A 19,600-nucleotide genomic window follows, 5' to 3' on the forward strand; every position below is an offset into this window, starting at 1 on the left:
GCCATAAGCCACCAGTGTTGCTAACCCGGGGCGAGGGGGTGACAAGGGCGGAGACATGGTAGGTTCCGACATTGTTGCATCATTAGTCTGACAAGTTTATTTGTAAGTCTGAAAAGGAACCGTGTTTTCCCTAATCTCTGTTTCTTTGCTGTTTTTGGCTATTATTTATTGTTTTACCAATCAATCAATTGAAATGTTTTGCAAATCCAGAGGTGTTGGTTGTGGAACTTTTGGCAGATACTTACCCTTCTTGCACATTGCACCAGGAATTTTGCTGATGTTCAAACAATGTCGCGTGCAGTCGTAGCATGGTTGACCACGATGGTATTCAATTCCGCCATGCTTTTGTTTCCAGTCTCAGTTGAGCGTGCATTGCTGTTTGCCATCCCTCGGCTGCCAGTAGCAGGCGGATTGAAGTCCAATGGTAAATGACTGTTCAGATTGTATCACTAACTTCCTTTGCAATGAAAGTCACTATCATATCTTTTTTTCTCGAATACGCACAAGCATGCGTATCATTCATTATAGAAAGAAGGGTAGGATGAGCTCCCAAAGTCATATTTACTGATAGTATTTACATGTGGATTTTCAATCCCCACTACCCAAAGAACTAGAAGAACTACTCACTAAAACCCCACACCCCTTGCTCTTCCACCCTTCCTGCTTGCTTTACTTTAAACAGGTCGGCTCGATCCCATATCATTGCCTCTTCCTTCATTTTCCTTATGACTTGGGAAGCCGAGGGTGCTACAGCGTTGAATACCACATCATTTCGATGCTTCCATATCGTCCACATCCCAAGTAGGCATTGGGCTCTCCTAGGCTTCAGCTTTGTCGCGTTTGCTTCTTGTCTTGTGCACCATTCCTCAATAGTCTCATCCGGACGAGGCTCAAAAGCTACTGATCTAGTGAATCTCCCCATCTCAAACCACACCTGCTTTGCCAATGGGCATTCCACCATGAGGGGCTTGATCGTCTCAATCTCCTGGTCACACAGAGGACAGGAGTCCTGATGCGGCAATCCATGGCGCGCCAGTCTATCCGACATCCAGCATCTGTTCCTAATTGCCAACCAAGCAAAGAAGCGACACCTCAAAGGTGCTTTGGAGTCCCATGTACACGTAGCTGTTGTTGAGGTCTCCCTTAAAGCAAATCTTGCTTCATATGCCGATCGGGCCGAGTATCTTCCATCAGTTTCCCACGACCACTTGACTATGTCCTCCACCCCTTCAGATAATTGTGTTTCAGAGATGATTGGCACAGGTTGATGAACTCCTCCAATTCTTCTGCCTGCAGATCCGGTCCAATGTCAAGTGCCCATTGGTTATTCATTATCGCCTCTGAAACCAATCTCGATTTCCTGATTCGCATCGACACCCTGGCATAAATTGCCGGAGCTAGGTCACTGATCGTAGACCCATCAACCCATCTGTCCTCCCAGAATAGCGTTACGCGCCCATCGCCAATTATTGACCTTGCCGCCGCATGCACAAGCGCGCGAGATTCAACGGGCACTGAAATTGGAAATTCTGCCCATGCTCTTGACTTGTCAAATTTCTGCAGCCATGGCCATCGTGCTTGGAGTGCCTTGTTCAACCATTGCAAGTTTGGCAAACCCAATCCTCCTGCCCATTTGGGCGTACAAACCGTGTCCCAGGCCACCGAGCAGTTGCCACCATGATCTTCCTTCTTTCCACACCACAGAAAGCCTCTGCAGATTTTGACGAGGGCCGATATAATCCTGGGTGGCAAGTCCAGTGCTAGCATCGAGTGAACTGGAACAGCACAGAGCACAGACTGTACTAAGAGTAAACATCCACTTTTGGACAGCATGGCTGCTTTCCATAGGGGTAAACAGTCAACAACCCGATCCACTAGCCCTTGAAGTTGCGCGGCTGTTTGCTTTCTCAGTGTTAGTGGCAGCCCAAGATATTTGTAAGGGAACATTCCATTCGCACAACCCAGTTGAGCAGCAACTATCTGCAACTCCTCTTGCGAGCATCTGATTGGCAAGGCTGCACTTTTGCTTATGTTAACCACCAGTCCCGATGCTTCTCCAAAGATATCCAAGATCGCACCACATACTCTTGATTCCAATTCATTCGGCTTGAGGAAAATCACCACATCATCAGCAAACATAGACACCCTCTGCTTCAGACCTAATCTTGCCAACGGTTCGAGCAAACCACGCTCGGTTGCTATTTTGAACATAGCCCTTAGCGGCTCCATGCACATGATGAAAAGCATGGGAGACAAAGGGTCCCCTTGGCGAAAGCCCTTGCAAGCTAGAATCGGCTTCCCCAGAATCCCATTGACCAAAATTCTTGTGGAAGATGTAGCAAGCAGTCCACAAATCCAGGATATCCACTTCGTGCCAAATCCAGACCTTCTAAGAACTTGCAATGCAAACGGCCATCGTATGGAGTCAAAAGCTTTTGTGATATCAAGCTTTAGGAGCACCGCTGGCGATTTCAGGGCATGCCATCTTCGAGTTGTGCCTTGGACAAGCATGAAGTTGTCATGAAGTGAGCGCCCCTTCACGAATGCACTCTGGTGTTGCCCAATCAACTTGGGCAAGTCCTCCGCGAGTCTTGTTGCCAGCACCTTTGAAGGAAATATGCCCTAGAGGCAATAATAAAGTTATTATTTATTTCCTTATATCATGATAAATGTTTATTATTCATGCTAGAATTGTATTAACCGGAAACATAATACATGTGTGAATACATAGACAAACATAGTGTCGCTAGTATGCCTCTACTTGACTAGCTCGTTGAATCAAAGATGGTTAAGTTTCCTAGCCATAGACATGAGTTGTCATTTGATTAACGGGATCACATAATTAGGAGAATGATGTGATTGACTTGACCCATTCCGTTAGCTTAGCACTTGATCGTTTAGTATGTTGCTATTACTTTCTTCATGACTTATATATGTTCCTGTAACTATGAGATTATGCAACTCCCGTTTACCGGAGGAACACTTTGGGTGCTACCAAACATCACAACGTAACTGGGTGATTATAAAGGAGTACTACAGGTGTCTCCAAAGGTACATGTTGGGTTGGCGTATTTCGAGATTAGGTTTTGTCACTCCGATTGTCGGAGAGGTATCTCTGGGCCCTCTCGGTAATGCACATCACTATAAGCCTTGCAAGCAATGTAGCTAATGAGTTAGTTACAGAATGACGCATTACGTAACGAGTAAAGAGACTTGCCGGTAACGAGATTGAACTAGGTATTGGATACCGACGATCGAATCTCGGGCAAGTAACATACCGATGACAAAGGGAACAACGTATGTTGTTATGCGGTTTGACCAATAAAGATCTTCGTAGAATATGTGGGAGCCAATATGAGCATCCAGGTTCCGCTATTGGTTATTGACCGGAAACGTGTTTCGGTCATGTCTACATTGTTCTCGAACCCGTAGGATCCACACGCTTAAGGTTTCGATGACAATTATATTATGAGTTTATGAGTTTTGATGTACCGAAGGAGTTCGGAGTCCCGGATGAGATCGGGGACATGACGAGGAGTCTCGAAATGGTCGAGACGTAAAGATCGATATATTCGACGACTATATTCGGACTTCGGAAAGGTTCCGAGTGATTTGGGTATTTTTCGGAGTATCGGAGAGTTATGGGAATTCGCCGGGGAGTATATGGGCCTTATTGGGCCATACGGGAATAGAGGAGAGAGGCCGAAAGGAAGGAGGTGCGCAGCCCCCCTCTGGTCCGAGTTGGACAAGGGGTGCAGCCCCCTTTTTCCTTCCCCCTCTCCCCCTCTTTCCTTCTCTCCTACTCCAACAAGGAAGGGGGGAGTCCTACTCCCGGTGGGAGGAGGACTCCTCCTGGCGCACCCCTCCTGGCCGGCCGACCCCCTCCCCCTGGCTCCTTTATATACGGGGGCAGGGGGGCACCTCTAGGTACAAAAACACAAGTTGATCTACGTGATCATTTCTTAGCCGTGTGCGGTGCCCCCCTCCACCATATTCCACCTCGGTCATATCATCGCGGAGTTTAGGCGAAGCCCTGCGCCAGTAGAACATCATCATCGTCACCACGCCGTCATGCTGACGGAACTCATCCCCGACACTTTGCTGGATCGGAGTCTAGGGATCGTCATCGAGATGAACGTGTGCTGAACTCGGAGGTGCCGTACGTTCGGTACTTGGATCGGTCGGATCGTGAAGACGTACGACTACATCAACCGCGTTGTCATAACGCTTCCGCTTACGATCTACGAGGGTACGTGGACATTACTCTCCCCTCTCGTTGCTATGCATCACCATGATCTTGCGTGTACGTAGGAAAATTTTGAAATTACTACGTTCCCCAACAGTGGTATCAGAGCCAGGTTTTATGCATAGATGTCATATGCAAGAGTAGAACACAAGTGAGTTGTGGGCGATACAAGTCATACTGCTTACCAGCATGTCATACTTTGGCTCAGCGGTATTGTGAGATGAAGCGGCCCGGACCGACATTACGCGTACGCTTACGCGAGACTGGTTTCACCGTTACGAGCACTCGTGCTTAAAGGTGACTGGTGGGTGTCTGTCTCTCTCACTTTAGCTGAATTGAGTGTGGCTACGCCAGGTCCTTGCGAAGGTTAAAACAACACCAACTTGACAAACTATCGTTGTGGTTTTGATGCGTAGGTAAGAACGGTTCTTGCTAAGCCCGTAGCAGCCACGTAAAACTTGCAACAACAAAGTAGAGGACGTCTAACTTGTTTTTGCCGGGCATGTTGTGATGTGATATGGTCAAGACGTGATGCTATATTTTAGTGTATGAGTGTTGGGGAACGTTGCAGAAAACAAAAATTTTCCTACTCGTTTCACCAAGATCATCTAGGAGTTCATCTAGCAACGAGTGATTAGATGCATCTACATACCTTTGTAGATCGCGAGCGGAAGCGTTCAAAAGAACGGTGATGATGTAGTCGTACTCGACGTGATCCAAATCACCGATGACCAGCGCCGAACGGACGGCACCTCCGCGTTCAACACACGTACGGAACAGCCACGTCTCCTCCTTCTTGATCCAGCAAGGGAGGGAGGAGAGTTTGAGGGAGATGGCACCAGCAGCAGCACGGCGGCGTGGTGTTGATGGAGCTGCAGTACTCCGGCAGAGCTTCGCTAAGCACTATGGAGGTTGAGGAGGTGTTGGGGAGGGAGAAGGAGGCAACCAAAGGCCGAGACGTTCAGGTATGAAGTCCCTCCTCTCCCCCACTATATATAGGGGTGCCAAGGGGGGGTGGTGCGCAGCCTAGGAGATCCAATCTCCTATGGCCGGCGGCCAAGGGGAGGTTTCCCTCCCCCCCCAAGGCACCTAGGAGGTGCCTTACCCTCCTAGGACTCTTGCCCCCTTAAACCCTAGGCGCATGGGCCTATGTGGGGCTGGTGCCCTTGGCCCATTAGGCCAAGGCGCACCCCCTTACAGCCCATGTGGCCCCCCGGGACAGGTGGACCCACCCGGTGGACCCCCGGGACCCTTCCGGTGGTCCCGGTACAATACCGATAACCCCGAAACTTGTCCCGATGCCCGAAACAGGACTTCCCATATATAAATCTTTACCTCCGGACCATTCCGGAACTCCTCGTAACGTCCGGGATCTCATCTGGGACTCCGAACAACATTCGGGTTACTGCATATACATATCCCTACAACCCTAGCGTAACTGAACCTTAAGTGTGTAGACCCTACGGGTTCGAGAGACAAGCAGACATGACCGAGACGACTCTCCGGTCAATAACCAACAGTGGGATCTGGATACCCATGTTGGCTCCCACATGCTCCACGATGATCTCATCGGATGAACCACGATGTCGAGGATTCAATCAACCCCGTACGCTATTCCCTTTGTCTATCGATATGTTACTTGCCCGAGATTCAATCGTCGGTATCCCAATACCTCGTTCAATCTCGTTACCGGCAAGTCACTTTACTCGTACCGTAATGCATGATCCCGTGACCAGACACTTGGTCACTCTGAGCTCATTATGATGATGCATTACCGAGTGGGCCCAGTGATACCTCTCCGTCATACGGAGTGACAAATCCCAGTCTTGATCCATGTCACCCAACAGACACTTTCGGAGATACCCGTAGTCTACCTTTATAGTCACCCAGTTACGTTGTGACGTTTGGCATACCCAAAGCACTCCTACGGTATCCGGGAGTTACACGATCTCATGGTCTAAGGAAAAGATACTTTGACATTGCAAAACTCTAGCAAACGAACTATACGATCTTGTGCTATGTTTAGGATTGGGTCTCGTCCATCACATCATTCTCCCAATGATGTGATCTCGTTATCAATGACATCCAGTGTCCATAGTCAGGAAACCATGACTATCTGTTGATCAACGAGCTAGTCAACTAGAGGCTCACTAGGGACATGTTGGTATCTGTTATTCACACATGCATTACGATTTCCGGATAACACAATTATAGCATGAATAAAGACAATTATCATGAACAAGGAAATACAATAATAATGCTTTTATTATTGCCTCTAGGGCATATTTCCAACAGTCTCGCACTTGCACTAGAGTCAATAATCTAGTTACATTGTGATGAATCGAACACCCATGGAATTCTGGTGTTGATCATGTTTTGCTCTAGGGAGAGGTTTAGTCAACGGATCTGCTACATTCAGGTCCGTATGTACTTTACAAATCTCTATGTCTCCATCTTGAACATTTTCACGAATGGAGTTGAAGCGACGCTTGATGTGCCTTGTCTTCTTGTGAAACCTGGGCTCCTTGGCAAGTGCAATAGCTCCAGAGTTGTCACAGAAGAGCTTGATCGGCCCCGACGCATTGGGTATGACTCCTAGGTCGGTGATGAACTCCTTCACCCATATTGCTTCATGTGCTGCCTCCGAGGCTGCCATGTACTCTGCTTCACATGTAGATCCCGCCACGACGCTTTGCTTGCAACTGCACCAGCTCACTGCCCCACCATTCAAAATATACACGTATCCGGTTTGTGACTTAGAGTCATCCAGATCTGTGTCGAAGCTAGCGTCGACGTAACCCTTTACGACGAGCTCTTCGTCACCTCCATAAACGAGAAACATTTCCTTAGTCCTTTTCAGGTACTTCAGGATATTCTTGACCGCTGTCCAGTGTTCCTTGCCGGGATTACTTTGGTACCTTCCTACCAAACTTACGGCAAGGTTTACATCAGGTCTGGTACACAGCATGGCATACATAATAGAACCTATGGCTGAGGCATAGGGGATGACGCTCATCTCTTCTATATCTTCTGCCGTGGTCGGACATTGAGCTGAGCTCAATTTCACACCTTGTAACACAGGCAAGAACCCTTTCTTGGATTGATCCATATTGAACTTCTTCAATATCTTATCAAGGTATGTGCTTTGTGAAAGACCTATGAGGCGTCTCGATCTATCTCTATAGATTTTGATGCCTAATATATAAGCAGCTTCTCCAAGGTCCTTCATTGAAAAACTTTTATTCAAGTAGGCCTTGATGCTGTCCAAGAGTTCTATATCATTTCCCATCAAAAGTATGTCATCTACATATAATATGAGAAATGCTACAGAGCTCCCACTCACTTTCTTGTAAACGCAGGCTTCTCCATAAGTCTGTGTAAACCCAAACGCTTTGATCATCTCATCAAAGCGAATGTTCCAACTCCGAGATGCTTGCACCAGCCCATAAATCGAGCGTTGGAGCTTGCACACTTTGTCAGCATTCTTAGGATCGACAAAACCTTCCGGCTGCATCATATACAATTCTTCCTTAAGGAAACCATTAAGGAATGCCGTTTTGACGTCCATTTGCCATATTTCGTAATCATAGAATGCGGCAATTGCTAACATGATTCGGACGGACTTCAGCTTCGCTACCGGTGAGAAAGTCTCATCGTAGTCAACCCCTTGAACTTGTCGATAACCCTTAGCGACAAGCCGAGCTTTATAGATGGTCACATTACCATCCGCGTCTGTCTTCCTCTTAAAGATCCATTTATTTTCTATGGCTCGCCGCTCAACGGGCAAGTCAGTCAAAGTCCATACTTTGTTTTCATACATGGATCCTATCTCGGATTTCATGGCTTCCAGCCATTTGTCGGAATCCGGTCCCGCCATCGCTTCTTCATAGTTCGAAGGTTCACCGTTGTCTAACAACATGATTTCCAAGACAGGGTTGCCGTACCACTCTGGTGCGGAACGTGTCCTTGTGGACCTTCGGATTTCAGTAGGGGCTTGATCAGAAGTATCTTGATCATTTTCATTAACTTCCTCTCTAGTCGGTGCAGGCACCTCAGGAACATTTTCTTGAGTTGCGCCATTTTCCGGTTCAAGAGGCAATACTTCATCAAGCTCTACTTTCCTCCCACTTACTTCTTTCGAGAGAAACTCTTTCTCCAGAAAGGACCCATTCTTGGCAACAAAGATCTTGCCTTCGGATCTGAGGTAGAAGGTGTACCCAATAGTTTCTTTTGGGTACCCTATGAAGACGCATTTTTCCGATTTGGGTTCGAGCTTTTCAGGTTGAAGTTTCTTGACATAAGCATCGCATCCCCAAACTTTTAGAAACGACAGCTTAGGTTTCTTCCCAAACCATAATTCATACGGTGTCGTCTCAACGGATTTCGACGGAGCCCTATTTAAAGTGAATGCGGCAGTCTCTAAAGCATAGCCCCAAAAAGAAAGCGGTAAATCGGTAAGAGACATCATAGATCGCACCATATCTAACAGAGTGCGATTACGACGTTCGGACACACCATTACGCTGAGGTGTTCCAGGCGGCGTGAGTTGTGAAACTATTCCACATTTTCTTAAGTGTGCCCCAAACTCGTGACTCAAGTATTCTCCTCCACGATCTGATCGTAGAAACTTGATTTTCCTGTCACGTTGATTTTCAACCTCACTCTGAAATTCCTTGAACTTTTCAAAGGTTTCAGACTTGTGTTTCATTAAGTAGATATACCCATACCTACTTAAATCATCAGTGAGGGTGAGAACATAACGATAGCCACCGCGAGCCTCAACACTCATCGGACCGCACACATCAGTATGTATGATTTCCAATAAGTCGGTTGCTCGCTCCATTGTTCCTGAGAACGGAGTCTTGGTCATTTTACCCATAAGGCATGGTTCGCACGTGTCAAATGATTCATAATCAAGAGACTCTAAAAGTCCATCAGCATGGAGCTTCTTCATGCGTTTAACACCTATGTGACCAAGGCGGCAGTGCCACAAGTATGTGGGACTATCATTATCAACCTTACTTCTTTTGGTACTCACATTATGAATATGTGTAGCATCACGTTGGAGATTCATAAGGAATAAACCATTCACCATAGGAGCATGACCATAAAACATATCTCTCATAAAAATGGAACAACCATTATTCTCAGATTTAAAAGAGTAGCCATCTCGAATTAAACGAGATCCCGATACAATGTTCATGCTCAAAGCTGGCACTAAATAACAATTATTAAGGTTTAAAACTAATCCCGAAGGGAGATGCAGAGGTAGCGTGCCGACGGCGATCACATTGACCTTGGAACCATTCCCGACGCGCATCGTCACCTCGTCCTTTGCCAGTTTCCGCTTATTTCGCAGCCCCTGCTTTGAGTTACAAATGTGAGCAACTGCACCGGTATCAAATACCCAGGAGCTACTACGGGCACTAGTAAGGTACACATCAATTACATGTATATCACATATACCTTTTGTTTTGCCGGCCTTCTTATCCGCTAAGTACTTAGGGCAGTTCCGCTTCCAGTGACCGCTTCCCTTGCAATAAAAGCACTCAGTCTCGGGCTTGGGTCCATTCTTTGGCTTCTTCCCAGCAGCTTGCTTGCCGGGCGCGGCAACCTCCTTGCCGTCCTTCTTGAAGTTCTTTTTACCCTTGCCTTTCTTGAACTTAGTGGTTTTATTGACCATCAACACTTGATGTTCCTTCCTGACTTCTACCTCTGCTGATTTCAGCATAGCAAATACTTCAGGAATGGTCTTTTCCATCCCCTGCATATTGAAGTTCATCACAAAGCTCTTGTAGCTTGGTGGAAGCGACTGGAGGATTCTGTCAATGACCGCATCATCCGGGAGATTAACTCCCAGCTGAGTCAAGCGGTTATGCAACCCAGACATAGTGAGTATGTGCTCACTGACAGAACTGTTTTCCTCCATCTTACAGCTGAAGAATTTGTCGGAGACTTCATATCTCTCGACCCGGGCATGAGCTTGGAAAACCATTTTCAGCTCTTCGAACATCTCATATGCTCCATGTCTCTCAAAACGCTTTTGGAGCCCCGGCTCTAGGCTGTAAAGCATGCCGCACTGAACGAGGGAGTAGTCATCGAAACGTGCCTGCCAAGCGTTCATAACATCTTGTTCTGCAGGGAGAACGGGTGCGTCACCAAGCGGTGCTTGTAGGACATAATCTTTCTTGGCAGCTATGAGGATGATCCTCAGGTTCCGGACCCAGTCCGTATAGTTGCTGCCATCGTCTTTCAGCTTAGTTTTCTCTAGGAACGCGTTGAAGTTGAGGACTACGTTGGCCATTTGATCTACAAGACATATTGCAAAGATTTTAGACTAAGTTCATGATAATTAAGTTCAACTAATCAAATTATTAGTGAACTCCCACTTAGATTAGACATCCCTCTGGTCATCTAAGTATTACATGATCCGAGTTAAACTAGACCGTGTCCGATCATCACGTGAGACGGACTAGTCAACATCGGTGAACATCTTCATGTTGATCGTATCTTCTATACGACTCATGCTCGACCTTTCGGTCTTCTGTGTTCCGAGGCCATGTCTGTACATGCTAGGCTCGTCAAGTCAACCTAAGTGTTTGCATGTGTAAATCTGTCTTACACCCGTTGTATGTGAACGTCTGAATAAAACACCCGATCATCACGTGGTGTTTTGAAACAGCGAACTGTCGCAACGGTGCACAGTTAGGGGGAACACTTCTTGAAATTATTGTGAGGGATCATCTTATTTACTACCGTCGTTCTAAGTAAACAAGATGCAAAACATGATAAACATCACATGCAATCAAATAATAAACGTGACATGATATGGCCAATATCACATAGCTCCTTTGATCTCCATCTTGGGGCTCCATGATCATCTTGTCACCGGCTTGACACCATGATCTCCATCATCATGATCTCCATCATCGTGTCTCCATGAAGTTGCTCGCCAACTATTACTTCTACTACTATGGCTAACGCGTTTAGCAATAAAGTAAAGTAATTTACATGGCGTTTCTTGATGACACGCAGGTCATATAAAAGAATAAAGACAACTCCTATGGCTCCTGCCGGTTGTCATACTCATCGACATGCAAGTCGTGAATCCTATTACAATAGCATGAACATCTCATACATCACATATAGATCATTCATCATTCATCACAACTTTGGCCATATCATATCACAAACCACTTGCTGCAAAAACAAGTTAGACGTCCTCTAATTGTTGTTGCAAGTTTTACGTGGCTGAATTAGGGTTCTAGCAAGAACGTTTTCTTACCTACGTTAAAGCCACAACGTGATTTGTCAACTTCTATTTACCCTTCATAAGGACCCTGTTCATCGATTCCGCTCCAACTAAAGTAGGAGAGACAGACACCCGCCAGCCACCTTATGCAACTAGTGCATGTTAGTCGGTGGAACCGGTCTCACGTAAGCGTACGTGTAAGGTTGGTCCGGGCCGCTTCATCCCACAATACCGCTGAAGCAAGAAAGGACTAGTAACGGCAAGAAAGTTGACAAATCTACGCCCACAACAAATTGTGTTCTACTCGCGCAAGAAGAACTACGCATAGACCTAGCTCATGATGCCACTGTTGGGGAACGTTGCAGAAAACAAAAATTTTCCTACTCGTTTCACCAAGATCATCTAGGAGTTCATCTAGCAACGAGTGATTAGATGCATCTACATACCTTTGTAGATCGCGAGCGGAAGCGTTCAAAAGAACGGTGATGATGTAGTCGTACTCGACGTGATCCAAATCACCGATGACCAGCGCCGAACGGACGGCACCTCCGCGTTCAACACACGTACGGAACAGCCACGTCTCCTCCTTCTTGATCCAGCAAGGGAGGGAGGAGAGGTTGAGGGAGATGGCACCAGCAGCAGCACGACGGCGTGGTGTTGATGGAGCTGCAGTACTCCGGCAGAGCTTCGCTAAGCACTATGGAGGTTGAGGAGGTGTTGGGGAGGGAGAAGGAGGCAACCAAAGGCCGAGGCGTTCAGGTATGAAGTCCCTCCTCTCCCCCACTATATATAGGGGTGCCAAGGGGGGGTGGCGCAGCCTAGGAGATCCAATCTCCTAGGGGGCCGGCGGCCAAGGGGGGTTTCCCTCCCCCCCAAGGCACCTAGGAGGTGCCTTACCCTCCTAGGACTCTTGCCCCCTTAAACCCTAGGCGCATGGGCCTATGTGGGGCTGGTGCCCTTGGCCCATTAGGCCAAGGCGCACCCCCTTACAGCCCATGTGGCCCCCCGGGACAGGTGGACCCACCCGGTGGACCCCCGGGACCCTTCCGGTGGTCCCGGTACAATACCGATAACCCCGAAACTTGTCCCGATGCCCGAAACAGGACTTCCCATATATAAATCTTTACCTCCGGACCATTCCGGAACTCCTCGTGACGTCCGGGATCTCATCCGGGACTCCGAACAACATTCGGGTTACTGCATATACATATCCCTACAACCCTAGCGTAACTGAACCTTAAGTGTGTAGACCCTACGGGTTCGGGAGACAAGCAGACATGACCGAGACGACTCTCCGGTCAATAACCAACAGCGGGATCTGGATACCCATGTTGGCTCCCACATGCTCCACGATGATCTCATCGGATGAACCACGATGTCGAGGATTCTATCAACCCCGTACGCTATTCCCTTTGTCTATCGATATGTTACTTGCCCGAGATTCGATCGTCGGTATCCCAATACCTCGTTCAATCTCGTTACCGGCAAGTCACTTTACTCGTACCGTAATGCATGATCCCGTGACCAGACACTTGGTCACTCTGAGCTCATTATGATGATGCATTACCGAGTGGGCCCAGTGATACCTCTCCGTCATACGGAGTGACAAATCCCAGTCTTGATCCATGTCACCCAACAGACACTTTCGGAGATACCCGTAGTCTACCTTTATAGTCACCCAGTTACGTTGTGACGTTTGGCATACCCAAAGCACTCCTACGGTATCCGGGAGTTACACGATCTCATGGTCTAAGGAAAAGATACTTTGACATTGCAAAACTCTAGCAAACGAACTATACGATCTTGTGCTATGTTTAGGATTGGGTCTTGTCCATCACATCATTCTCCCAATGATGTGATCTCGTTATCAATGACATCCAGTGTCCATAGTCAGGAAACCATGACTATCTGTTGATCAACGAGCTAGTCAACTAGAGGCTCACTAGGGACATGTTGGTGTCTGTTATTCACACATGCATTACGATTTCCGGATAACACAATTATAGCATGAATAAAGACAATTATCATGAACAAGGAAATACAATAATAATGCTTTTATTATTGCCTCTAGGGCATATTTCCAACAATGAGATGATCATGTTTTGTAACTGAAGTTATCGGCAACTGGCAGGAGCCATATGGTTGTCGCTTTATTGTATGAAATGCAAACGCCCTATAATTGCTTTACTTTATCACTAAGCGGTAGAGATAGTCGTAGAAGCAATAGATGGCGTAACGACAACGATGCTACGATGGAGATCAAGGTGTCGCGCCGGTGACGATGGTGATCATGACGGTGCTTCGAAGATGGAGATCACAAGCACAAGATGATGATGGCCATATCATATCACTTATATTGATTGCATGTGATGTTTATCTTTTATGCATCTTATATTGCTTTGATTGACGGTAGGATTATAAGATGATCCCTCACTAAATTATCATAGCAAAAGTGTTCTTCCTGAGTATGCACTGTTGCGAAAGTTCTTCGTGCTGAGACACCACGTGATGATCGGGTGTGATAGGCTCTACGTTCAAATACAGCGGGTGCATAACAGTTGCACACGCGGAATACTCAGGTTAAACTTGACGAGCCTAGCATATAACAGATATGGCCTCGGAACACGGAGACCGAAAGGTCGAGCGTGAATCATATAGTAGATATGATCAACATATTGATGTTCACCGTTGAAACTACTCCATCTCACGTGATGATCGGACATGGTGTAGTTGATATGGATCACGTAATCACTTAGAGGATTAGAGGGATGTCTATCTAAGTGGGAGTTCTTAAGTAATATGATTAATTGAACTTAAATTTATCATGAACTTAGTCCTGGTAGTATTTTGCAAATTATGTTGTAGATCAATAGCTTGCGTTGTTGCTTTCATATGTTTATTTTGATATGTTCCTAGAGAAAATTGTGTTGAAAGATGTTAGTAGCAATGATGCGGATTGGATCCGTGATCTGAGGTTTATCCTCATTGCTGCACAGAAGAATTATGTCCTTAATGCACCGCTAGGTGACAGACCTATTGCAGGAGCAGATGCAGACGTTATGAACGTTTGGCTAGCTCAATATGATGACTACTTGATAGTTTAGTGCACCATGCTTAACGGCTTAGAATCGGGACTTCAAAGACGTTTTGAACGTCATGGACCATATGAGATGTTCCATGAGTTGAAGTTAATATTTCAAGAAAATACCCGACTTGAGAGATATAAAGTCTCCAACAAGTTCTATGGCTAAAAGATGGAGGAGAATCGCTCAACTAGTGAGCATGTGCTCAGATTGTCTGGGTACTACAATCGCTTGAATCAAGTGGGAGTTAATCTTCTAGATAAGATAGTGATTGACAGAGTTCTCTAGTCACCGTCACCAAGTTAGTAGAACTTTGTGATGAACTATAGTATGCAAGGGATGACGAAAACGATTCCCGAGCTCTTCGTGATGTTGAAATCGACGAAGGTAGAAATCAAGAAAGAGCATCAAGTATTGATGGTTGACAAGATCACTAGTTTCAAGTAAAGGGCAAAGGGAAAGAAAGGGAACTTCAACTAGAATGACAAGCAAGTTGTCACTCCCACGAAGAAGCCCAAAGCTGAACCAAAGCCTAAAACTGAGTGCTTACATTGCAAAGGAAATGGTCACTGGAAACAGAAATACCCTGAATATTTGGTGGATAAGAAGGATGGCAAACTGAACAAGGGTATATTTGATATACGGGTTATTGATGTGTACCTTACTAGTGTTTATAGTAACCCCTGAGTATTTGATACTTGTTCGGTTGCTAAGATTAGTAACTTGAAACATGAGTTACAGAATAAACAGAGAGTAGTTGAAGGGGAAGTGACGATGAGTGTTGGAAGTAGTTCCAAGATTGATATGATCATCATCGCACAATCCCATACTTTCGGGATTAGTGTTGAACCTAAATAAATTTTATTTGGCGTTTGCGTTGAGCATGAATATGATTTGATCATGTTTATTGCAATACAGTTATTCATTTAAAATCAGAGAATAATTGTTGTTCTATTTAAATGAATAAAACCTTTGATGGTCATACACCCAATGAAAATAGTTTGTTGGATCTCGATCGTAGTGATACACATATTCATAATATTGATGCCAAAAGATGCAAAGTTAATAATGATAGTGCAACTTATTTGTGGCACTGCCGTTTGGGTCATATCGGTGTAAAGCGCATAAAGAAACTCCATAAAGATGGATTTTTGGAATTATTTGGTTATGAATCATTTGATGCTTGCAAACCGTGCCTTTCGGGCAAGATGACTAAAACTCCGTTCTCTGAAACAATGGAACGAGCTACTGACTTGATGGAAATAATACATACCGATGTATATGGTCCAATGAGTGTTGATGCTCATGACAGGTATCGTTATTTTCTGACCTTCACAAGATGAATTGAGCAGATATGAGTATATGTACTTAATGAAGCACAAGTCTGAAACATTTGAAAAGTTCAAACAATTTCAGAGTGAAGTGGAAAATCATCGTTACAAGAAAATAATGTTTCTACGATCTGATTGTGGAGAAGAATATTTGAGTTACGAGTTTGGTCTTCAATTAAAATAATGTGGAATAGTTTCACAAACTCATGCCACCTGGAACACCACAGCTTAATGGTGTGTCCGAACGTCATAACCGTACTTTATTGGATATAGTGCGATCTATGATGTCTCTTATCAGTTTACCAGTATCGTTTTGGGGTTATGCATTAGAGACAGCTGCATTCACGTTAAATAGGGCACCATCTAAATCCGTTGAGACGACACCATATGAACTATGGTTTGACAATGAACCTAAGCTGTCGTATCTTAAAGTTTGGGCTTGCAATGCTTATGTGAAAAAGTTTCAGCATGATAAGCTCAAACCCAAATCGGAGAAGTGCATCTTCATAGAATACCAAAAAGAGACTTTTGGGTACACCTTCTATCACAGATCCGAAGGCAAGATCTTTGTTGCTTAAAATGGATCCTTTCTAGAGAAGGAGTTTCTCTCGAAAGAAGTGAGTGGGAGGAAAGTAGAACTTGATGAGGTAATTGTACCTTCTCCCTTATTGGGAAGTAGTTCATCACAGAAATCAGTTCCAGTGATTCCTACACCAATTAGTGAGGAAGTTAATGATGATGATCATGAAACTTCAAATCAAGTTGCTACCAAACCTCGTAGGTCTTCCAAAGTAAAGATCCGCACCAGAGTGGTATGGTAATCATGTTCTGGAAGTCATGTTACTAGACCATGATGAACCTACGAACTATGAGGAAGCGATGATGAGCCCAGATTCCGCGAAATGGCTTGAGGCCATGAAATCTAAGATGGGATCCATGTATGAGAACAAAGTGTGGACTTTGGTGGAGTTGCCCGATGATCGGCAAGCCATAGAAAATAAATGGATCTTCAAGAGGAAGACGAACACTGATATTAGTGTTACTATCTACTAAGCTCGACTTGTTGCGAAAGGTTTTCAACAAGTTCAAGGTGTTGAATACGATGAGATTTTCTCACTAGTATCGAAGCTTAAGTCTGTTTGAATCATGTTAGCAATTGCCACATTTTATGAAATCTGGCAAATGGATGTCAAAACTGCATTCGTTAATGGATTTATTAAAGAAGAGTTGTATATGATGCAAACAGAAAGTTTTTGTCAATCCTAAAGATGCTAACAAAGTGTGCAAGCTCCAGCAATCCATCAATGGACTGGTGCAAGCATCTCGGAGTTGGAATATACGCTTTGATGAGTTGATCAAAGCGTATGGTTTTATACAGACTTTTGGAAAGACCTGTATTTACAAGAAAGTGAGTGGGAGCACTACAGCATTTCTGATAAGTATATGTGAATGACATATTATTAATTGGAAATGATGTAGAATTTTCTGGAAAGCATAAAGGAGTGTTTTAAAGGAGTTTTTCAAAGAAAGACCTCGGTGAAGCTGCTTACACATTGAGCATCAAGATCTATATAGATAGATCAAGACGCTTGATAAGTTTTTCAATGAGTACATACCTTGATAATTTTTTTTGAAGTAGTTCAAATTGGAACAGTCAAAGAAAGAGTTCTTGCCTGTGTTGCAAGGTGTGAAGTTGAGTAAGACTCAAAACCCGACTATGGCAGAAAATAGAAAGAGAATGAAAAGTCATTCCCTATGCCTCAGTCATAGGTTCTATAAAGTATGCTATGCTGTCAACCAGACCTATTGTATACCTTGCTATGTGTTTGGCAAAGGAATACAATTTTGATCTAATAGTAGATCACTGGACAGCGGTCAAGAATATCCTTAGTGAGGACTAAGGAAATACTTCTCGATTATGGAGGTGATAAAAGAGCCCGTCGTAAAAAGTTACATCGGTGCAAGCTTTTACACCGATCCAGATGACTCTAAGTCTCAATCTGGATACATATTGAAAGTGGGAGCAATTAGCTAGAGTAGCTCCATGCAGAGCATTGTAGACATAGAATATTTGCAAAATACATACGGCTCTGAATGTGACAGACCCGTTGACTAAGCTTCTCTCACAAGCAAAACATGATCACACCTTAGTACTCTTGGGGTGTTAATCACATAGTGATGTGAACTAGATTATTGACTCTAGTAACCCCTTTGGGTATTGGTCACATAACGATGTGAACTATGTTAATCATATATAGATATGAATATTGGTGTTAAATCACATGGCGATGTGAACTAGATTATTGACTCTAATGCAAGTGGGAGACTGAAGGAAATATGCCCTAGAGGCAATAATAAAGTTATTATTTATTTCCTTATATCATGATAAATGTTTATTATTCATGCTAGAATTGTATTAACCGGAAACATAATACATGTGTGAATACATAGACAAACATAGTGTCACTAGTATGCCTCTACTTGACTAGCTCGTTGAATCAAAGATGGTTAAGTTTCCTAGCCATAGACATGAGTTGTCATTTGATTAACGGGATCACATCATTAGGAGAATGATGTGATTGACTTGACCCATTCCGTTAGCTTAGCACTTGATCGTTTAGTATGTTGTTATTGCTTTCTTCATGACTTATACATGTTCCTGTAACTATGAGATTATGCAACTCCCGTTTACCGGAGGAACACTTTGGGTGCTACCAAACGTCACAACGTAACTGGGTGATTATAAAGAGCTCTACAGGTGTCTCCAAAGGTACATGTTGGGTTGGCGTATTTCGAGATTAGGTTTGTCACTCCGATTGTCGGAGAGGTATCTCTGGGCCCTCTCGGTAATGCACATCACTATAAGCGTTGCAAGCAATGTAGCTAATGAGTTAGTTACGGAATGATGCATTACGTAACGAGTAAAGAGACTTGCCGATAACGAGATTGAACTAGGTATTGGATACCGACGATCGAATCTCGGGCAAGTAACATATCGATGACAAAGGGAACAACGTATGTTGTTATGCGGTTTGACTGATAAAGATCTTCGTAGAATATGTGGGAGCCAATATGAGCATCCAGGTTCCGCTATTGGTTATTGACCGGAAACGTGTTTCGGTCATGTCTACATTGTTCTCGAACCCGTAGGGTCCGCACACTTAAGGTTTCAATGACAATTATATTATGAGTTTATGAGTTTTGATGTACCGAAGGAGTTCGGAGTCCCGGATGAGATCGGGGACATGACGAGGAGTCTCGAAATGTTCGAGACGTAAAGATCGATATATTGGACGACTATATTCGGACTTCGGAAAGGTTCCGAGTGATTCGGGTATTTTTCGGAGTACCGGAGAGTTACGGGAATTCGCCGGGGAGTATATGGGCCTTATTGGGCCATACCGGAATAGAGGAGAGAGGCCGAAAGGAAGGAGGTGCACAGCCCCCCTCTGGTCCGAATTGGACAAGGGGTGCAGCCCCCTTTTTCCTTCGCCCTCTCCCCCTCTTTCCTTCTCTCCTACTCCAACAAGGAAGGGGGGGAGTCCTACTCCCGGTGGGAGGAGGACTCCTCCTCGCGCGCCCCTCCTGGCCGGCCGACCCCCTCCCCCTGGCTCCTTTATAAACGGGGGCAGGGGGGCACCTCTAGGTACAAAAACACAAGTTGATCTACGTGATCGTTCCTTAGCCG

At 45.0% G+C, this 19,600-nt stretch overlaps 1 pseudogene; it reads left to right on the top strand.

The window, feature by feature from the left end:
- The first annotated feature begins 339 nt into the window (after positions 1-339).
- The window catches only part of LOC123039487 (probable E3 ubiquitin ligase SUD1), a 34,841-nt pseudogene continuing 15,580 nt past the window's right edge, over positions 340-19,600 (top strand).

Source organism: Triticum aestivum, chromosome 2B (assembly GCF_018294505.1).
Source record: "Triticum aestivum cultivar Chinese Spring chromosome 2B, IWGSC CS RefSeq v2.1, whole genome shotgun sequence".
In the NCBI taxonomy this organism is placed as follows: domain Eukaryota; kingdom Viridiplantae; phylum Streptophyta; class Magnoliopsida; order Poales; family Poaceae; genus Triticum; species Triticum aestivum.